Source organism: Cupressus sempervirens, chromosome 8, assembly GCF_028749045.1.
Source record: "Cupressus sempervirens isolate cs-2001-9-10 chromosome 8, ASM2874904v1, whole genome shotgun sequence".
Classification (NCBI taxonomy): domain Eukaryota; kingdom Viridiplantae; phylum Streptophyta; class Pinopsida; order Cupressales; family Cupressaceae; genus Cupressus; species Cupressus sempervirens.
This window is the reverse complement of record NC_143125.1, coordinates 401,418,914-401,441,457: the sequence shown is the minus strand read 5'-3', so window position 1 is coordinate 401,441,457 and position 22,544 is coordinate 401,418,914. Positions and strand designations below refer to the sequence as shown.

The following is a 22,544-nucleotide window of genomic DNA, read 5'->3' as shown; positions in this document are numbered from 1 at the left end:
TTCATAGACATGGGAGTTACATTCTAACTCCTCTCTCTCATCTCTATTTAAGAGATGACCCTCTTCTCTCATTTAACAATGAGGGTTCTTCCTCTTCTCAAGTATTGTATGAGCAATTGCTCTCTTGCTCTCTCTCTCTCTCTCTTCTTAGGCTTTTCATGCCTCATTCATAATGTCACAAGGGATTTTCTTTGCTTTCCCCTTTTCGAATATCTTGTCTCATGGTGCTAGATCTTGAAGCTTTCTCTCTCCTATTTTATGGTAATATCCTTTCATGCATTTACTCACTTAGATTCTTTCCTGGTATTGCTTATTTACAGATTTCTTTTTCCATTTCTAACAACTCTAACAGAATATAGATTTAAAAGGTCCTAGAAAACTTTGTTAATTGGAAAAAAATAGATGGCAAGAAGGATTAGGCATTTATGGACAAGAATGTGAAAAGAAAAAGAAGGAATATGAACCAATACTTTAATTGGTTAGGAGGGAAATGTTGAAGATAAAAAGGGATGGAAAAAAAAGAGAATGGAGGTTGCATAGAATGTGTGTGTGTGTGTGTGTGTGTGTGTGTGTGTGTGAGAGAGAGAGAGAGAGAGAGAGAGAGAGAGAGAGAGAGAGAGTACATGAGTGTAATGTCCCCAATTTTAAGTGATAATTAATTGAATTAATTTTTATTAAGTTATTGATAGTAAAATTTAAATATGCAAATAACAACTTAATATTAAGTTTGCTTGGTGTTGATGAAATATCTTACCTTGGAAGGGAGGTATGGTGTTTGCCAATATTATCATTTTCCTCTCCTAAACCACTTCTGTCATTGTGATTATATTTCTCTTCTATTTTTCCTGTTTCATGAATTAGTTGATACAATTTCTAATGTTAAGGAGAAGATGAAAAAAGGGGTTAATTATACTATCCTCCACTAGGGATTGATGTCTTGTCTTTAACAATTCCATTTGGCCCTATTACCCCCTAAGACTGTGGAAGTTGATATCCTGACTCTCCATAACTGTTGTCACCACCACATCCCAGTAAGAATTATCGGCCCCAAAGCCCCTACCCCCCAACCTTCACCAAGTGGGTCCCCTAAAGAGAGGAAGACTTCCCCCCAAGTAGAAAGGTGAAAACAGAGAGAGGGAAGGAGAAGGTGTTGGAGCACTTGGATGATGAGGTGAGAGGTGGAAGGTGAAGATCAGGTAGAATTGTGAAAACTAATGCCAAAAGGAAGTTAAGGTCCACGACTTCATAGGATTCAGATTCAAATTCTGAAGAGATAGCCCACCCCAAACAAAGAATAAAAAAAAGACTTCGAACTATGGTTTGGGAAATGAGGAGGAGAAGGAAGTGGAAATTACAAACTCTTATCTGGCTGGCTTGAGTGGTGTGATTAAAGGAAGCAAAGAGATGACTCACATCTCTGCTTCTATTACCATGGATTACGTGGACCTAACACAAGACTAGTTCCCTGATACGATGGGAAGACCCCCCTCCCCCATGATAAGATCTTCTCTGGCTAGGCTAATACCTAAAGATAAGATTATCTCTAACCCCCCAATTTTGTAAGATATTGGCAAGGACACAATGGATGGTAATTTGAGTGGAAAGCAAGAGGTTCCTGAGGAGACTCTTAAGCTGGTTGACAAAGATCTAAGGGAGAGAGTGCATGCCCTAGAGGAAAGAGTAAGACTTATGGAAAAGTTCACCATTAAGGTGACACATGTGACAACCACTACTCTACACATTCTGAAGAAAAACCAAGAGGGGGACCTGACTCACAAGGACTCCAGAATGTTGTTTGATTTCCTGGCAAAGGATTGGGCCAACGTCCTCCTTAAAGGGAAGGATGAGAAGAAGCCCAATTAGGATTGACTCCCCTTGGTTTTTTGTTTTTTTTTGTTTTATGGTTTGCTGGTTCTTAAACTCAGTATGTTTTAAGGTGGTTCAACCTTTATTTATAAACTTATTCAGTTTAAGTAGTACTATTTCAAGCAATATTAGTAAGATGCCATGTAAACCTTTTATTATGATCATTTGTTTGATGTTTTTGCTTTGATTAGCAATAGTAGGGGTATTTTTGTTTGGTGGTAATATGTTGGTTGTAGGCTAGTTTGTCTCTTGTAAGGGCCATCCCCTTGTTTTGTCTGCTATTTAATTCAAAAACAACTTAATATTAATTGATAAAAAAAAACTTTATTTCAAATTGAAAGACAAAAGAAATGGAATGTTAAAGATCTTTTCCAAAGAATGCTATAAAAGACCAAGGGGAGGATTTTTAGAGTATGTCAAATATTTGATTGGATTTGATAAAATTGTTGATTCTTTTACATTAACATAAATTTTTGGAGATGAAAACCTTTAGAAGTTTGTGAATAAATTGATAGAAGATTAGTGATGAGGTCTACATTTGGGATAAACTAAGTAAGAGAATATTTTTGTATGTAATTTTATAAGTTTATATAATTTAGTAAATGAAGAATTAATTTTATTTAACATTTGTTGTCTGCCTGGTTGGTCCAATTTTATATTTGATATTTTATTTTTTGTTTAGATTTCTTATAGTTGATAAATGTTTTGGGACTTGAATAAGATTATTGTTGAAATGATTCATTAAAATAATAAAGGTCGTCAATGAATTTCAAATATATTGTAATACATTATCGAACCCTTTTTATTGAACAAATGGAGTTGTTGGAGAGGTCGTGGGTTGTAGCTTTGTCATAAATGCCCAGATTGTGTGAAATTGGGGGTATTCAACCTATGACAGGGGAAAAAATATTTCCAAGCACATAGTATTGGGCTTAAATGACTTATGGTAAGTGCTAAATATTTGTGATTAAAAATGTTACATCTTTAAGTAACATGAAAGACAAAAACAAATGTGTCTATAGACGCTAAAAAATCATTCACGTATATGGTTTCATCCCTTTTTTCGCACTAACTCATCCCATTTTCTCATTTAACTAATTCTGATCTTTTGGCCAACTTGATTGTCATTTGATTATATCTCAACAATTTTCTTCATAATTTGTATCCTCTTTCAAATCAATTGTAGATCGTTCCGAAACCGATTCCCATTTTATCCAAACTTTCTGGAATCAACTCAAAATCACCCGAATCAACTTGGAATCACCCTAAATCAACCCAAAACTGTTCTAAATCAACCATAATCAATTTTAAATATGTCAATTTTGTCAATTCAATCATCATCTGTCCAACCCTAGGCATTGTTGTATCTCTTAGTACCTTGGAAACCTATCAAATCTTATCAAACCTGTCAAATCTGACCTTAGTATTGTCACGTCTCTTAGTTCTAGGTCAAATTGTCATTCTTATCATCCAATCATTGACATTTTCAAGTCCCTTAGTGTTAGATCGTGGCATTATCAAACTATTTTAATAACATTGACAATGTTAGTTGATGTTATTATGATCAACCTTATCAATCAATTTTGATCCTATAGCATTTACCATATCTGTTAAATGTTACATTTGCTTAAACCATCACAAATATCTTTGGCATGTTATCAATCCTAATTAGTCATTCAATTTGATCATGGCTTTAATATATGTGTCATCATCCTAGTCAATCTGCATAACCGTCACATTTCATCAAAGGATATTGTCACATTTATCTAATAAAATTGGCCAATCATTATTAATTTGTCTTATAGTTTTAGATAACCTGAAATCTAGTCCTATGCCATTTCAATCATTTTTATCTCGCATTACTAGTCATTCTTCCTAACTAACATTCTCAATTAATAGATATTTATTAATTAATTGATTCGTCTTTGTAAAACTATGGGAATTCACAATTTCCTAAGTTCTTTTCTTCCACCTCTAATTCCCATTTTACTAATTTTCATTTGTGTGGATATATGGATTTTTAGTTCAAATATTCCACATAATTTTTCCACATGGACACCTTATGTCATAGATTCTATCCTTACACTTGGCTAAGATATGTCGTAATCCATATGTTTTATTTCTTACACATATCTATATTAAGCCTCCATCATCATCAATTCTTGGCTATAAGTGGCTTTGAGGTGTCACATGACGTGTCATAGATCCTCCTCCACTTTTATCCATGTTGACTTCCATGCATCATAGAATCCTACAAGGGGCTTTGAGGTGTCATATGCACGTTGTAGATTCTCTTCCACTTTTAGGTATGTTGACTTTCATGCATCATAGAATCTCACATCTGGCATCTTGGATATCCTAAGGAATATCATGCCAAGTTGTGCATTTGCATTGACAAGTGTCCATCCTCTCATTTAATCCTCTCCTCTTGCACACTGGCTATAAGTTGAGCCTTCTTCCTTCCTTAATCTTTTAGAATTCCTTAGGCTTCAAATCACTCTTCTAGTACTATCAATAGAATCATCCCATCATAGGATTTTTCTTTCAATTATGTGCATTATAGGCAATTGGAACTACATTATGTATAGAAGAAAGAAGGACATGGGAGCCACAACTAAAGAGGGAGTTTTTACTTTATGTTTCTTTCTTTTTTTTAGTTGGATTTCATGGTAGACTAGATACTTTTTATTGTATGTTTATTGAGTTTGGTGATTGCTCATATTATGCTAGATGTTTAACCGATTTTATGGTCCTATAGTGTCATGTTGTGGATTATGGTTGTTGTGAGCTTGTAGATAATTTTCTTAACAAGACAATGAAACTATTTTTGCATTCAAATAGACACAAAAACCATGTCTTGTTTAGTTTGGTTGCCTATTCTTCAATGCATCTACCTTATTTATTGAATTTTCTCCTCTGCTATGAGTTTGGAATTCTAAAACACGTCTCTAGACCAAACAGAGCATGTATGGTTATGAGTGACATATCATCTAAATAACTCAACATAATCAAATGATACCAATTGAGATCCCTAACAATTGTTATTTTTTGAAATGAGAGAAATTAGGAAGCATAAACATACATAAAGGAGTAACATAAAAGATTCACAAAGTTAATTCTTTGTTAAGGGAATACGAGAGTTGTCTAGGGAAAATAAACATAGAAACAATAAAAGAATCCAAAACATATTACTATGAACTACGTGCATAGATTTGTAATGGCATAAAAATTTATACACTCATGTAAAGACCATTCATATACTTTGCCTCTATTTAGTCCAATACACAATTCTGCCACCATCACCCTTCCATGTCAACTTGGTAACACATTATTTAGCCGAAACTCCATGTAGAGAAGTCTTGATGGCCATAGACATGTGTCAACCATGGAGATATTTGCATGACACCCTTGATTTTTCGAATTTTTAGATGTGAAAAGTCTTTATAGCATTAAAAACATGCCACCATGCATTGGTAACACCCAAAATGATGGATTTTTGCATGTGGTTTCCATCTAGGTTTGTTAAAAAACCCTTTTGCATACCATCTTCTCACTCTCTCAACACCCATTCAAATTCTCAAGCTTTCATATTCAAAATTTTCTCTCAACATAGTCATCTACAACCATTTTTTATACATATCTCCACTTTGTTATTTTACCATTTTTGTATTGGCAAGCTCATCCACAAGGATGCATTACTCGCATTGGGGTGTTTTTATCATACTTAGGGATTCTTCTACTTCCCTAATATATTTTCTTTAAACATATCACATTTTCTTCATCTTTTATATTTTCAATTATCATTGCCACTACTTATTTTTATTGGTTATCTTTCAATTATATCATGTCTATTTGGTCATCCATGGAGGTGGAGGAACTGAAGTAGGGATTTAACTAAGACAAGCCTCTCAAATGGCCCTAATAATTTCCTTTCTTTACATATGTGCAAGTTTAATAGATTTCAAAGGATTTCACTTGGAACACAACATCAACCTTCGAATTCAACTCCATATTTCTCACCTCTTCTTTGTAATTTTATTTATACAAACACATATACTTAGTATTGATTAAAATCTATAGTTGTTACTTTTTGTTCATTTTGAGTACTTAGAGAAACTTCATCCATCTCTTTTACATTACATGCTTTCATTCATTCCTAACAATTAGTTTGGTTTTTATTTTTTGTACTTTCTTTTCATCTTTGCTTTGTGACTTATGTACTCTGTCTATATGGGACGCAAGAACGTCATGCTACTGCTCCTTGGTCGTGTTGTATTCCTTTGGGTTGCATTGTAGTCCAATATGGTGAGCCTAAGATTTTTATAATTTTTTCATAATCACTATCATTTTTAATTTTTATAATCAAAACACTCACATCACTTCATCCAAACACATAAATCACACACACTAGACATATAACTACATCTTTTGATCTTAGTCCATTAAAAGGTAATTATATCACAATCACATAGTTGAATTTAAGGTAATCATCATTTGTTCATCAATGCATCTCATCAAACTCCTTGACTAAGAGGATATCTACAATTTAGAGTTCAACCTTCCTAACACTCTTTTCCATCTAATTGAGGTGATTAGAAGGGAATGGTGTATCCCTTGATACTTTAACCAGTCTCTGTGTTGGTGCATGATTTCCTCCTCCATATTTTTTTGAACTTGACATGAACCAAAACCTTACTTAAAAGGTATTGTGATATTTACATCATATGATGGTGATCACCACACTTGCATCTCTGTAACCCCAAAGAGTACCTAAAACAACTATCTCTTTCATGCATTTGGATGAACCTTGTAATGTAGATATTTCTCCTCTCTATGTTACAACTTTTATTAACAACTTAACTGTCAAGAGTGTCTTCATGGATCCCTCAAGTCATGTTTTTATCATCACATAGATGACACTCTTCATAAATGGGATAAACTATAGGAAGTATGATGACCACATGATGTTGTTAGTGGTATGGATGATGATATGTCCCTACCTCCCTTGGGATATACCACCTTAACCATTTAGGTGGGGCCCAAGGTTGTTTCCACTACTTTCATCATAATCCCTAAAATAGACCTTTTCATGATCAAGTTGGGCATCCCCTGGATGACATCTATGGGGATTTTCCCATTAGTGATTCATGAGTGTATGAAGTTTCCCCCATGAAGATATGATCCATATGATCTAGGAAACTGGCTACAACCCATTGGTGTCATGTGGTGGCTTTTCTCTAGATCACTTTTGGCCTAAGGTTATCAGGCCCCTGTGTCATTGGAAAGCTATCACATTCCTAACTTATCTGGTATACAAGTTTGGTAGATGAGATTGTATGCTATGCCTACCTAAGGTGTCCCTCTCTATTATGAGGCTCAAGATGCTCCTATGTTGACTCCTTCAATACGATCCCAAAAGAAACACACTCTATGTTAGAAGCCTCCTATATTGCCTAAGGTTTTATAACCCTCACTAGTGCCTAGAATTCTCATATCCTCTTCACATGAAGACAAAAGAAAGGCACCGATGTTTCCCAAATATAAGGTATATCTTTTACATGTCATTCCCATCATCTCAGGCATTCCTCGCTTCATGTCTATGGTTAGGTAAGGAAGCCTCATAAAACTACACCATCACCCATTGTACATACCATTCGAGGTCTCCTTGTGTTCCCCGAATTGCTTGTAGGGAAAAAAGGAGGCCACCTGTAATTGAGTCTCTAGTGCATCAAGATACAACTCCACTCCCATTCTATTAGTGTACCTTTCATGGCACAATAGGTCCAACCTATTAGATAACTAAGAGGGGGCGGTGAATTAGTTATGTCCAATTATTTTGTAGTCCCTTAAATATTTCCTCACCACCAAAAGAACATAAACATTAACAACAATGAATTCAATACATCCAATCACTCAGTAGACATATCCAACATAAAACTTAACTCATAAATCAATTGCTTCTCAAACTTTTATCAAATTGTTCCTTGCATTACCAACTATTAGTAAAATTCTAGTTATTACCTAGCAATAAATTAGTTATTATTGAGTTGCAGTAAATTGTAAAAAAGTGTAAATTAACTTGAAACACAAATAACATTCACACAATTTTGACACACATATTTAACATGGAAACTCTGTTAAGAAAAACACCACCTGGGATAGACAACCTGGAAATTTTACTCCCATGAAGTGATCTTTGTTAGGAGACTACCTTGTTAAAGGTTACATATACTTTGTTAAAGTGACCTTGATAGAGTATTTCATCAAACATCATCTGGCCTTTATCACTCCTTCTCTAGGACCAAAAATTATGGCTTGATTTAAAGGACTTACAAACTCAACTAATGGATGTTACCATATAGGATTTCATAGACTTGTTAGGTCCACTCGATGCTTCAAGATTTTATGCTACAATGGTTAAACTGTAAACAATATAAAGTGATCTATAAGATATATCAACTACCTTTTCTTGATCAGATCTCTATTCTTTCTCTATCTCTATCTTTTAATCACTCAATAACTTCTTTTTCTTTTCTCTTCTTGGCTTGGTTCGCTTGGCTCTCTTCTCCTTCAACAACTTTGCATTCCACATCAATTTTCAATCATATATCTTTCAGCTTCATCAACTCTCAAAAAACACCACATTGAAATCATCATCCACTTTGAACACACAACCTAAAATTATCATTTTCTCCTCAAATAGATTTCTCGCTACTTCCAAATCCTTCCATCTTTTTCCACTTAAACAAAATTTTTGATCTTAGGCTTACAATTGAATTCCTTCATACAATGAATTTAGGCACATATAAAATATAACTTTACATAGAAATTTGTGTCCATCCTTATCCTTATTCAAATTCCTTTGTCAAATCCTTCTTAGTTTTTCTCCATTGTTGATCTTGCAACAAACTTTGACTCTCACAATAGACCTTTTCAAAATTTCCAAATTTCCATCAAAAGTCAGCCTCAAACTCCAATTTCTCAATCTTATTCATCTTGTTATCACTTGATAAATAATATATTTACTCAGGCAACATTTAAGATAGTTAACATTGACTTGCTTAGGCAAACATCATTCTTTATTCCTATTTACAACTACTCAGGAAATAATGTAGTCACTTGATAAATACATTCTCCCTTCATAAACCTCGTGCATCAACTAAGATTGTGATCTTCAATATATTGCAACAATACATAATTGTAAAATAATCAAACCAATATAACATAAGCATTGTCCAATTCATAATACCCCTCGAATACCTTACACATAAAATCTAACTTGGTCATTTTTTTTTCAAATCCCCTTCATCAATCAAATGATATGCTACTTTCCCAAGTTAGCATAATGTCTAATCAATTAAGACTTTGACATCAATGACAACATAACAACTAATATGACTCTTTTACATATGCTCATATCATCATCAATTACAATATGAGTTGGGGCTAACAATCTCCCCCTTTGGCATTGACGGTAACACATAAGATACGATTTTACATTCTAAAATGTTACATAAGATAATCAAATGTATGCATTGTTAGCAACACAACTTTACAATTATGGTTCATCAAATTGTTACTCGGTCTTTATCTTTAGCATCAACAAAACTTCAACTTCATCAACATTGCTCCCCCTTTGATTATGATCTCTTGTTCATTTGATTATTATCTTTATTCAACATATTCTCTCCTTTGTTTTCTCTCTCCTTTTTGGTTATATGCATCATTTGACATATTCTTCCCTTTGGATATGTTGTCCCCCTCTATGCATCTTCTTGGTTATCTCCCCCTTTTTAGGTTATTCTCCCTCTTTGACATCAATGCCAAAGGTTAGTATAAATTTAAAATGCGAAACTTATAAAACCTTGTAATTACCTATGTACCTTGCATGTATAGATTATATCAAATACATCACAGTTAACTTCACAACTTCATAAATTCTCCAAAAGTGTGATCACTTCTTCATCAACTCCATAATTTATTTCAATTCCTTCATGAATTGATATATCATGTAACTTTACTTAGTGAATGTTGGATAGGGGGAGGACCCCCATTTTACCTCTTAAATACTCAAAAGCATCCTTGGGTAATGAATTGGTGAATATATCAATAATTTTCTCTTTAGACTTTACATACTCAAGCCTCACTTATTTTTCTTGTGCTTGCTCGCTCAAGTAATGATACTTGATAGATATGTGCTTTGTCTTTGCATGCATCATTGAGCTTTTTGATATATTTATAACACTTCTATTATCATAGTAAATAGTGATAGGCTTAATTACTTCTTCTTGCATTCCTTCCAAAAACTTCACATTCCATAGCAACTATCAATCATATCTCTTTCAACTTCATCAACTCTCAAACAACATCACACTAAAATCACAATCCACTTTGAACCAACAACCTAAAATTGTCATTTTCTCCTCCTTAAATAGATTCTTAGTGCGTCCAAATCCTTCCATTTTTTTTCACTCAAATAAAATCATTGATCTTAGGTTTACAAATGAATTCCTTCATACAATGAATTGAAACACATAGAAAATACAACTTTACATTGAACTTTGTGTCCAACCTTATTCTGCTTCAAATTCCTTTGTCAGATCCTTCTTTATTTTTCTCCATCATTGATCTTGAAACAAACTTTGACTCTCATAATAGACCTTCTCGAACGTTCCAAATTTTAATCAAAGTTAGCCTCAGATTCCAATTTCTTAATCTTATTGATCTAGATGTCACTTAGTAAACATGAGATTTACTCGGGAAACATATAACTCAGTTAACATTGACTTTCTTGGGAAACACTATGTTCTTCATTCCTCTTTACAATTACTCAGGCAATACTATAGTCACTCAATGAATATAGTCTCCTTTCATTAACCTTGTGACTCAGTTAAGCTTATGATCTTCAACATATTGCAACCATACATGATTGTAAAATAATCAAACCAATATTACATAATCATTGGCTAACTCATTCAAGTACCCATTGAAAACCTTACACATCAACTCTAACTTCATCATACTTCCTTCAAATCCTCTTCATCAATAAAATGATATCATACTTTCCTAAGATAACATTATTTCTATCCAATTAAGACTTTGACATCAATGACAATATAACAACTAATATGTCTATTTTACATATATTCATAACATCATCAATTACAATCTCAGTCGGGGCTAACACAACTCATAGAGAAATATGATGTTTCTCTTACACAAGCTCCTTATCATGGACCCCAGTTACACTAGAACTAGAATATGCATGGGCATGAGAAACATAGGTTAGAGAGGGCCCTAACTAGAGAGGTCACTTAATAGATAGAGAGTGCATCTTTAAGGCCTTCATCTACTCTTGCTTTAACATCTTCCTCTATCTCTATTCTTGTTCTAGCTACTTCTCAACCATCTTCCACTTTTGTTAAAATTTCTACTACATCAAGAGTAAGCATTAAACCTTACCCCAAGTGGGTCTAAGTTTTTATCTCTCTACCATAGGAGCCACCACTTATCACCTTGCTTCCTGATATCCCTCTGTTATTTGAACTATGAGAATGTTTCATACACAAGTTGTCCCAAGAATGTTCATGTCTGATCCCTCTATCTCACCTTCCCACCATCACCATTCTATCTTCCTAGATATCCTGAAGTTAACCACAATGGATGAGATGACTACACCTCTATCTTGCAAGCACAATCTTGAGCTAGGTTTGATCCTAGAGTTTAGACATTACAAGTCTGCTCTTAAGGACCCACTCTATGCATATGTTCTCATTGTAAAAATAGCTCAAGCTTCTTCTAAGTTTGTCTACATCCCCTTAATTGAGGTTGATGGAGATACTTCTTCATCAATCATTCTACAGGAATCTCCAGCAAGTGTTGATGCTTATATATTTGATTATATAGATGATATTCTAGCATTGACAATGATCTTCACCTAATCCTTTTCACTTTCCACAACCAAGATTTTGGATGATGTTATTTTTGGTGCCTCATATCTTGTCTTGGTTATTGGCAAGGTGCCTATAACTACCTTGGTAATCATTTTGTTGCAATTTCAACCTCTCTCATAGTATTATCAACATTAAGAGGATGATGATATACAAATAGATGACCTATGAAGGTTGGAACTATTGTGCATTTGTAGGTTAGTGTGTATTCATATCTGTCCCTTGGTACATGAACATGTTATTGTTATTCCCTCTTGGAGGACCCTTGTACCTTAGAAATGAGAGGTTTTATAATATAAAGCTACTTTTATCCATCATCTCATTGTTCTTTGTGTCATGTCTTTGACTTTCAAATTTGGGGATGATGAAACATATTGGGGACATTTAGACATCACTTTTTGATAACCTAAAAAATTAATTTTGTCTTCATGTTCTCTTCTTGATATTTGTATATGTTTCATGGATGGAGGTGATGATATATCCCATGAGAGTAATGTTTGTCCTTGCTTATGGGTTGTTAGGAAAATCCTAATGGATCCCCTTATGTCTTTGTGCAAGGATGTGATGTTACTATCATATCCTTTCAACCTTTCCTAGATGAGCTATGCTCTCTTTTGAGAAGCATGTCTTATCCCATATAAGGGTTGTATTTATGCATCTCTTATTTATTTCCACTAATAGGTCTCTACACCATAGGATCATTCTTTAAAACTCATGAATTTCAACACTACTTTCCTTAGTGGGGACTAAACCACCACATATATCTTAGGTATTTCACTCTCATATTCTTATCTACCTTAGTGCTACGTTTATTGACAATGATCTTAAGTTGTCTTATTACATGCACATCTATCTCAATGATATACATGCCATCACACCATGTCTAGGCCTCCCTATTACATTCATATATAGCTCAATGTTATTATACATGTTGGTACACCTTGTCTAAGTCGCCCTATCACATGCCTATCTTCCATTTTCCACACTTATCAGTGCATTATCAAAGCCTCCATACCACATTCATATCTAGAATTCACTACACATGTTAGAGAACCATCCAAAATCACCCTATCATATGACTTGGTATAGCACAACTTATCAACTATATCAAGGTACTTATCAAAGATCTTAATTGCCATGCTAAATCCATCTTAACGTCATAGCAAGGATTCTTAATTGGGGGAAAACCTACATGATAAATTTCTCCATAAGTAAGTTATGGAAGTTATCTTACTTTATCTTCACATATCTCTTGATATATGATATGCTCATTAAAGTGGGGAAAAAATACAAGGGCATTAAATTTATAACCCCTTATAAAGATCATTTCCACACTTTGTCTCCCTTTAGTCCAAGACAATTCTACCACCATCACCCTTCCATGTTAATTTCCAACTTATTATTTAGTCAAAACCTAACACAAATAAGTAACCATGGCTACATACACATGTGTACCATAGAGACATTCACGTAGCACACTCACCTCACAAATTTGTAGATGTGTAGAGAGTCATTTGAGTGTTACAAACCTACCACCTTACATTCCTAATAGCAAAAATGATGGCTTTCCTTACAGAATTTCCATCTAACTTTTTTAAAAATCTCTTTTACATGTCATCTTTCTTCTCTTTCAATACTTATTCAAATTCTTAAGCTTTCATTTTCATAATTTTATCTCTATTCACAATCATCTACATCCATATCTCCACTTTTTTGTAGGCTTTCCACCATTTTTGTGTTAGCCCCAACTGATATTGTAATTGATGATGCTATGAATGTATGTAAAAGAGTAATATCAATTTTTATATTTTTATTGATGTCAAAGTCTTAATTAGTTATACGTTATGCCAACTTAGGAAAGTACCATATCATTTGATTGTTGAAAAGGATTTGAAGAAAATATGATGAAGACAACATTGATATGTAAGGTATTTAATGGGTGCTTGAAGGTGTTGGACAATGATCATGTAATATTGCTTTGCCTGTTTTACAATCATGTATTATTGTAATATGTTGAAGTTCACAAGCTTAGACAAGTCACAAGGTTAATGAAGGGAGACTATATTCATCTAGTGACCACACTATTTCTCAAGTGATTACAAAGAGGAATGAAGAACACAATATTTCCCAATCAAGTAAATATTACCCAAGTTTTATGTTTTTTGAGTAAATGTAAACTTTACTGAGTGATAGCCAAATGGACAAGTTTGAGAAGTTGGAATCTGAGGCTAATTTTTGATGGAAATTTGGAAAGTTAGAAGGTCTATTGCACAAGTCAAAGTTTGTTGCAAGACCAACGATGGAGAAAAATCAAGAAGGATTTGACAAAGGAAATTGAAGAAGGATAAGGATGGATACAAAGTTCTATGTAAAATTGTATTTTCTATGTGTTTAAATTTTTTGTAGGAAGGAAGTCAGTTGTAAACCTAAGATCAATGATTTTTTTTAAGTTGTAAAAGATGGAAGGATTTGGAAGCATTGAGTAATTTATTTAAAGAGGAAAAATAACAGTTTAGGGTTTTGATTTGCTGATCTGCTAAGTTGATTCAAAGTTGATGTTAGAGTTAAAGAACTAATTTAAAGTTGATGTGTAGAGAGAAGTTGTTAAAAGAGAAAAGAGCCAAGTGAGCCAAGCATAACAAAGAACAGATAAAGAAGTTTGTATTATGCATAATCAACTAAGTGCATAAAAGACAAAGAAAGAGCAAGAACTAAAATCTAATCAAGCAAAGGTAGTTGATATTCTTACAGATCTCTTTATACTTTTATAGTTCAACCATTGTAGCAAAAAATGTTGGAAGCATTGAGTGGACCTACCAAGTCTATGAAATCCTATATGGTACCATCAATCAATGGTGTTTGTAAGTCCTTTAAATCAGGGCACTCTTTTTGGTCCTAGATAGGGAGTGATAATGTCTAAATGATATTTTGGTGAAATCCTCTAACAAGGTAACTTCAACAAAGTGTATGTAACCTTTAACAAGGTAGTCTCCTAATAGAGATCACTTCAAAAGAGTGAAACTTTTAGGTTGTTAGTCCTAGGTGGCTTTTCCTTTAATAAGGTTTCCATGTTAAATATTGGTGTCAAAATTGTGTGAATGCTATTTGTGTTGCAAGTTGATTTACATGTTTTTATAGTTTATTGCAACTTGGTAATAACTAAATTATCACTAGGTAATAACTAGAAGTTTATCGACAATTTGTAATGCAAGGAATGGTTTGATAAAAATTTGGAAAGAAGTTGATGTATGAGTTAAGTTTTATGTAGGATATGTCTACTAACTAATTTGATATACTAAATATATTGTTATTAATGTTTATGTTGTTTTGATGTTGATTAAATGTTTGAAGGGATTGTGAGATTATTGGAAATAATTGATTCCCCTAAGTTATATAACATTTTTTACTCTCAATCTCATTCACGTGGCTTCATTACTTGCATTGGGGAAATTTTATCATACTTGGGGAGTCTTCTACTTATTTTCTCTCTTGTCTTTGAGGATATCACATATTCTTCACCTACTCTATTTGTTATCATCATCGTTATTACTTTTATGTTTGGGTTAGCTATCACCGAATATCATGTCTATTTTTTCATCCATGAAGGTGGAGACACAAAATAAGGGGCATGGAAAAATTTAAGAGACTCCTCACGGGAAATGGTATAAAACCTTGGTGAATCCTATATTATTTTTTGGTGAAAAAGTAATGTTGTTGGCATAAACTTTTAATTTGAAAGGCAAAAATATCAGTTTGTATTGACAATTCTTTTCCAATTATATGAAAATTCTATAAAATCTTGGTGAATCTATGATTATTGAAGAAATTCACACCCATAGGGAAAAAAAATCTAACAACCATCATTTCACCATTATTATTGTATGGATTGTAACCAATTATCAAACTTCAAGGTTTAGTTTTCCCCATGGTTATCATTGCAATTTTCTCCCATTTTTAGATCATCTGACATATACCAACCCAATTTTGTGTAATTGTTCGATGATCCTAGATCAAAAAACAAAATATTATTTTGGGGCAAACTTTTATAAGGTTAAAAATTCTCACATGAATTTTTTGAAATAGAGACGAGCATCCATTTATCAAATCTAATTAATACTAAAATATTATTGAAATGCTCCATAGGGTTCATCAAGCTACAAACCATTCCCTAATGTTCATCAGGCTGCAAACCATTTTTAGATCTAGAGTTCCAAGTGGGGTGTGAATACTTACTAAAGAAGAATCAAATCTGTGATATGATTGTTGGAAATATTCAATATATGATAGGTTATTGAGAGGGGAGGGGTGAATTAGTAACCTTAAATTCTTCTTTTGAATTAGTCACAAACTAATCTATGCTACTGTATGCATTAATATTGAAAGTTAAAACATTCATCACAGAAAAGAACACAATATTTTGGTGACCCAAAAACCTTCCACATAGAAAGTAAAATTGGGGTTGGGATGATACCCACAAAACTTCAATACTGCAACATAAAGTTGGCCTATTAAGGCTTACATTGACCACTTTTGGTGATCTGCCCTATTAGGAGCACAAAGGATTGCTAGGTCCACCTTGTTAGAGGTTTTGCAAACATACAATGAAGTATGCACTTAGTTAAGAGATTTGTACAAAGACGTTAAGTCTACCTTGTTAGAGGATTTAGAAAATTGATTCACCTGTTAAGATGAAGCAATAGATTTGCTTACAACTGATTGCTGATAAGATCCTTTTTGCACTGATCACCTCATGTGATAAATATAACTTTTTTGCCTCTGTATTGACCTTGCTGTGTTCCTTGAACTGCTATTGATAATCTTTTGCATATACTTCTTATTACTTTGCTATCTCTTCATACATATTATATCTTACAATACACCTTACATATATACCTTTCAAATTTACAAATCTACAAGGTCGGCCAAAGTACAAGTGAACAAATACATGACAAAGTTGGCCCAATAGTAAATAACTCGAGTTTATTGAACTGACTCGGTGACCTTCTGATACATGGCATTCACTGCATTACTCAGCATCATCATGCACTCAGTAGAAGTGAAGGCTCGATCCATACTAATCACTCAATGTAATTTTGAACTTAGTGACCACTGGTGACTCAGTAGATGTAGTGTCACTCGGTAGATATTGAGTTTACCTTGCTTCACTCGGTAAACACTAATTCTCCCAATGCTCAGTTTACACAGAATCTGCATGACACAAGCTTACTTCTTGGTAGACATTGTGAAGCTCAGTAGACAATGTTGATCTTCATATTGCCTATATTCGCTCGGTAGCCACTGTTTGCTTAGTGTAAACTGCTGAATTCTTCAAAGCTTGGTTAATACTGGAATGCTCAGTGAGAGTAGAGAATTAAGTGCTGAGCTCAGTAGCTATACTGATATGGATAACTGTTGTCACTAATGGCAATACTAACTTAATGCCAACAATGATCTAGGTTTCCCAATTTTATTCAAATAAAATAAATATATAATCTATTCAACATATCAATCATTCAATACAATTTATAACATGATTCTTGCAAAGAAACTAATTCAATCTCACTTTATACTATAGAATCTAGCATTCAATAATCTCACATTCTATGTAGGAATAAGAAAATAATCACTGCAATACAAATCAATGCCAAAGCATGGTTGCACAGAAATTAAGTTTAACCACTAAGGATAGTCTTCCATAAGATCTGGTTGCTAGGAATTCTAATATGTAATGATTGACCCCTTATTCAATTGTTACAATAGTAGATAAATAAATACTTGATAATTTGCATATATTATCTGACTATCCTATACACCCATAATACTTTAGTAAAAATTCATATTTTATTTCATTGATAGAATCACACATCACTTGATCTTGTAGCTTTTTGTCTATGTGATAGGTGCTCTAGATAAATTTTAAGTTTTAGTTTTGAAATTAACTAATATTAGTTCTATTTAAAAATATATAAATAAAGTGTTAACAACACACATTATTAATTTAAATTATTACAAGTCTTGGGTGGAAGAGCCAAGAGGGACATACAAATCACTCACAAACTAGACTGTACAACTGATAATGGAAGTAAAAATTGACATTCTAATTTGTTTTTTTAAGTACTTTATAAAAGAGATTGTATCAAAATGATGTCTGATAGAATACTGCTTTCAGGACTCATAGAATACTATAATATATAGTATTTCCAGTAATGATATGGATCCTTGTTTGAGTTTGTAGGTAAAACTGTATCACATCTAACTCTTTCAGCTTAGGTACAAGGTTTAAATTGTATTTGAGCATTCCTCTTTTTCCCATTCCTTTTGGGTGGAGTAGAATGCAACTCCAATGGAAGTATGTTGGCTGATCTACAATATCATTAACCCAAAAATGGAAAAATTTGTAAAAACATTGTGAACTTTCAATGTTTGAGATTGGTTATTTCTTCTACCACCATTATTGTTTATTTTTAAATATTTTCTTGAACTTCTTGAGCTAGCTTATAAGCAAAGAAGAATATTCAAATTAAAGATTGAGTTGTTGTTGTGATACAAGGCAAACAGACAATAGCCTTTATATTTTATGTCTCCCTAATTTGGAGAATAAATTGGTGTCCAATTTTTAAATTGTATTCTATGTCCATATATTGAGATTTGTGAGAATTTGTCGAACTTTCACCATTCAAGTTGCCATCCCTATCCACATTCCTCTAGAGATTACACTTTTTTTAGTATAAAAATGTACATTGGACAAATTACTAAACACAAAAACTAGATTTTTGTTTCCGAAGTAAGAGTTTATGTGAAACCTAATGATGAAAATTGGCAATTTAGTAATTGTTCTGGAATTTTTTCTTGCACTAAAAGATACATTCCTTATTCTAGTTAATTAATGAATAAGTTTAGTACTACAATATCAATTAATTGATTCCTAGAAACTTCATTTGTGGGAGGGCTTCTACCTCATCCTGGAATCTACTAATATTTTCTAATTTTGTCTATCTATTCTTTCTCAAGGTTTTTTTGAACTTAACTATTCTAAAATTTGTTGGGACTCCATAGCTAAGGTAGGGGCCATCACATTTTATAGTTTATTCTTTAATAGAAAAAAAACATTTTGTACAACTCACCAAATGGGTTATAGGCACAATGGACATTAAAGATGGCAAGAGCACTAGCACAATCAACTATCATATCAACTAGTATAATAAGTGCTAAACAATGTCAAATTAAGGCATCATATCGGTCAAAATAGGGTGTAAAGATTTGTAACACCTTAAGATATGCCAAGACACTTAACATGTCAGGGTTGTGTTCATTAGATCATATGACATCAATTGGCACTATAGGTTTTCCTTAAAAAAGAAACTTCCGAGCAACAATATCTCTTCCAAGTACAAAGAGACAAGGAAATTGAGGGGTGGTTGTGGTTATGTTTGAGCTCTATATTAATTTTTTTATTAAGGTGATAGTTCTTTCTCAAGAGGAATCACAATGCCTTGGACACAACCAAGTAGGAACATAGTAGAATTGTTAGGTCTTATTGGTGAAGGGACATGCATTGTAAACATGTTGTTGAAAGTGATTGGAATAAATCTCAAGGAGGGTCAATTTGAAGTTGAGAAAATTATTGGCATGGGTACTAGTTTTATTGGTGTGGAAATTCCTTTCACCACTAGAGAAAAACATGTACTAGAACTGGCATTAGGGGAAGCTCAACATCTTGGGCACAACTATATAGGGTTTGAGCATTTACTTTTGTTATTCCTCAAGGAGGGAGAAAGTGTTGCCGCTAGTGTCCTTGAAAAGCTTGCAGCAGACCCAACCAACATCTACACTCAAACAATTTACTTGATAGGAGAAAGTGTATAAGTTGTTCCTTTCGAAGGAGGTGGTGTTGGTAGTAGCAACATTACATCTACATTATAGGAGTATGAGACAAATTCGACAAATTTGGTAGAAGAGATGGTTGGAAGGCAACCACATATAGAATGTGTTACTCAAATATTAGGATGTCATACTAAGAATAATCCATTTCTTATTGGTGAGCTAGGCATTAGAAAAGATGGCTATTATTAGGTCTTGCATAAAAAATTTGCATCTGCAGATGTTCTAGAAATAATTGAGGGAAAAAGGGTGATCACTTTAGATGTGGGCTTGCTTATGGCTGGGACTAAGTACTGTAGAGAGTTTGAAGAAAGATTGAAGAAATTAATGAAAAACTAATGACAAAATTGTCTTTATTGATGAAATACACACTTTAATTGGAGAAGGTACTACAAAAGGTGCTATCGATGCTGCTAGTATTTTGAATCCAACCCTTGTACGTGGTGAGCTATAGTGCATTAAATCCACTACTCTTGATGAATACTGAAAATACATTAAGAAGGATCCAATTCTTGAGAGCAGATTCTAACCTGTTCAAGTGCCATAACCTATTGTTGAGGCCATATAGATTTTGGGAGGTTTACATGAACCCTATGAGATGTATCATAATCTACATTATACTGACGAGGCTTTGGTTGTTACCACTCAATTGTATAATGAGTATATCAATGATCGATTCCTTTATGATAAAGAAATTAATTAGATTGATGAGGCTAGTTCTTGAGTGCATTTGAGACACACATAACTTCTTGAGGAGGCTAGAGAGATGGAAAAAGAATCGTGATAGATAACAAAGGAAAATAATGAAGTCCTTTGAAGTGACAACTTTGAAAAGGTGACTGAGCTTTGGGACTAGGAGATAGAGTTGAAGGCACAAATTGCTACTAAAACCAAAAAAAGGGAGAGAGAAATCAAAGGCTAAGACTGAGATGGCTAATTCCTATTAATGGTAGTTGTCTCCTTCATTGTCATTGGTTACTCTAGAAAAATAACTCGGTATATAATTATAATTTTTGGGGATAATTGTAGTCCATAACGCTGCTATATAATTTCCTTGTTGATGACTGTATATAAGTAGTTACTTATTCTTTATAGATGGCATTACCTCATTTATTGTATATTGCCTTAATCATGTGCTGACTGAAAATTGATTAGAAAATTGTTGTTTCCTCCCTCTTTATCATAGATGATTTCCAACTATGAACTCCTTTCCTCCGTTATCAGGTGGATGTTTTAGGAACTTAATAGATGCATTGAATATGTAATAATCTATTCTGTTAGTTCATTAATTTCTAATTCCTTGTCTATTAGATGTGTATGCTCAACAATGAAAATACGTGCCTCGAGAATTGAGACCAACACCAAAATGAATCATTGTGTGATGTTGAATGGATATTACATCTGCTAACTAGATGACTATGATAAGGTGTTTAACTGGTTCTATATGTATCAATTAACTTCTTGCTCATTCTGGTGTTGGGTATTGACTATAATATATCCCCTTATTTTGCCAATACTAGTTGGTGTTGAGTGTGTGCCTTCTTCTTTCCTTATTATTAACACTCCTAGTCACTGCCAACCCCTCCTTTAATATGTGAAGTTCATGTATATTCCCTGTTAAATATTCATTGATTCTCTCTCCAAATCTATAGTGATACTAAGTATAGGTAATTGCGAGTAGATTTTGTCACCGTGGGGCCATATTCATGTTATTTATAATTCTGATTACCGAGTCTTATTTTGTAGAAGATGTTAATTCTCACTTTCCCTATTCATTCCTTCCATCCTATCCATCATTGTTGATAGATAAACTTGTGTTCTTATTAATGGTTTCCAAGATATTATATGTGCTAGTTGTATGCATTCTACCCCCAATACTCTTTTTTGATCCTTGACTCCATCCACGGTGACTTGCTGACCGGTTTGTGTATTGACGTGCCTAGTATTTACCAGGCACTAGTGATCTTTAGTCATTTTATGACAACTCTGATTGTCCTGTTCCTTTCTTTGCTTGTAGATCACTTCTCCCTGCGTGGATATAAGTTATCAGGTATCCATCAATAGTCTTCTTCTACTTTTCCAATTCGATATATGAAATCTGTATATGATCTCTGATTATTATAAGATATTTCTATTGTATTGGATATCTATGCTCTTCATTCCATATGCATTCAAACCCACCAATAAATGGTCCCCTTTTAAAGATGAATTCGTTGCTGCTGCCTGTATGAAATCAAGTAGGCTTTTTAAAAATAAAATAATATAAATTTCCCTCGATTTCTTATGAATATTTTTCTTATCAAAGACATTTACCAAAGGGAGGAGAACACTTTGTCAGTGCCTGTGTCATGATTTTATATCCAAGAAGGACTGGAGTCCTAATTTGGAATGCCCTTTGCCAGTGGTCATGTCCTGTTAGGGTGTCTATACCCATCTCTAGTGCCCCGTATTTATATCCATTTTCCCAAATTTTCAAATTCTTCATCAGACATTTCTATTCCTGTATGTGATAATGCCACTCACTTCATTCTGGACTTTGTTCTCGATGAATTTGATGCTTTATACTTTTATGCTACTATTGTTATCATCACATATATAGTTGTTCAACTATAGAAACAATGACCTCACTTCCCTCTTATGAACTACCAATGTTACAATACAAGCACTCACATTTTTCCTATTATGGAACAAAATATGAAACAATTTTATAACTACCACGGATTATCAGAATAGCCATAAACACCAGATGCAATTAATGTGCTATGATGGTTATATTTATTCTGTTATTGACATAACCATTAGTTAGAAGATTAGAACCATAAAAGTTAGTTGTATTCATATGATATG

At 33.4% G+C, this 22,544-nt stretch overlaps 1 pseudogene; it reads left to right on the top strand.

The window, feature by feature from the left end:
* The first annotated feature begins 1,581 nt into the window (after positions 1-1,581).
* Positions 1,582-20,619, top strand: LOC149542980 (chaperone protein ClpC2, chloroplastic pseudogene; annotated as a pseudogene).
* Positions 20,620-22,544: the final 1,925 nt, after the last annotated feature.